The sequence below is a fragment of the Rhinopithecus roxellana genome, chromosome 11 (assembly GCF_007565055.1).
Source record: "Rhinopithecus roxellana isolate Shanxi Qingling chromosome 11, ASM756505v1, whole genome shotgun sequence".
NCBI lineage: Eukaryota > Metazoa > Chordata > Mammalia > Primates > Cercopithecidae > Rhinopithecus > Rhinopithecus roxellana.
In genome coordinates, this window is record NC_044559.1 from 83,335,579 (window position 1) to 83,337,107 (window position 1,529).

At 38.0% G+C, this 1,529-nt stretch overlaps 1 non-coding gene across 1 annotated transcript; it reads right to left on the reverse strand.

Annotated features, from left to right (window-relative positions):
* Nucleotides 1-1,033: 1,033 nt before the first annotated feature.
* Nucleotides 1,034-1,136, reverse strand: LOC115900557. The gene has a single exon (XR_004060235.1). It is a non-coding gene; the product is annotated as a U6 spliceosomal RNA (small nuclear RNA).
* Between the last annotated feature and the right edge of the window lie 393 nt (nt 1,137-1,529).

Below are 1,529 nucleotides of genomic sequence, written 5' to 3' on the forward strand. Positions count from 1 at the left end.
CTCTTTATCTCTGTCATGAGTTATTAATGTCTGGTATCAGTTATTTGCAAATTTTAAACTATTTTGCACAGCAGCGCCTAACACCGTGGTATCTCATCTAAATGAGGATCTCTTGGTCTTCACAACACACTTGGTGTGACTATGGAAGATTTCATCGTGGTTATTTACACGATGTGTTTTCTTTCCATTTTTATGGTTTTTATTTTTCCTCCACTTCACTTGGAATAACATCGTCTCCTATCTATCTGGGGATAAAAGATGATTACCTTTTGTTCAGAATCCACTAAACTAATACACTCTGTTTGTTGCTAAGCAAACCAAGCTGGGTTACCCGGAAGAAGCGGACCTCCACTGTCAGTTACCTGCTCCTTTCTGATAATTGACCATCAGAGAGTTTGCCTGGTAGGGGAAAGAGCTCATAGTCAAAAGACTTGAGAAATTTTTTAAAAATTCAACCATCCAAAGGTTTGCCAAAGCATTCTATCCTAGACAAACAAATGATGGCAAACTCACCGAATAGGTTACTAATCGTTAATAAAAGGACAGTACACCACACACAGGAATTGGGATGAAACTCAGATGCATTAGAAAGAATCCCGACACAAAAGAGTCCATCCGACGCATTCCAGCTCATGTGTGTGAAACTCTAGAAAAGGCACATCGAATCTAAAGAAACAGAAAGTGAGCAAGGGCTCCCAGGGCTGGGGATGGCATCATTAGAGACAGGGTCAAAGGAACTTGGCAACGGTGGAAATGCACCATCATCTACACCTTTATTTTTATTTTATTTTTATGGATTAGGGGTTACAAATGCATGTTAGTCACATGGATAGATTGCGTAGCGGTGTAGCCTGTGCTTTTAGGGTAACCATCACCTGAACGGTGTAAATGTACCCAGTAGGTTATTTCTCATCCCTCACAACCCCTCCAACTTCCCACCTTTTGGAGTCTCCAATGCCTATTTTTCACTCTGTCTGTCCATGTGTACCTATTGTTTAATGAGAACATGCAGTATCGGACTTTCTGAGTTACTAAAAACATGGAACACATCACGATATGTGTCATTCTCGCACGGTAGTCTTGCTAATCTTCCTGTATCTCTACCATTTTAGTATATATGCTGCTGGAGGGAGCACCCCGTCATTTACATATTAATTGTGGCTGAGATTGTGCAGATACAATCAAAATGCCATTTAAATGGATGCCTTTCGTGTACGTAAATTAATAAAGAAATGAAAGCTATTAGTATGCATCACCATTTATGAATTTTGACTTAGTTGTGTTATTCTTAGGGTTAGGAAGTCTTTTCCTATTGAGAGTCATTATTTTACAGGGAAAGGAAATTCCTGTCACATAAGTAAAATGCAAACTTCATTTTAAAGGGAAGAATTTCATTTTTTAAAGGACATTTACTTGAGAAGTATTATAATTGATATTTCTTCCTTGGTTCCTTTTTTCCTGTCATTTTAAGTTTATTAAGATTACACATTCTAATAATTTTGCATCCTACTTCTTGGAAGCAACTACTT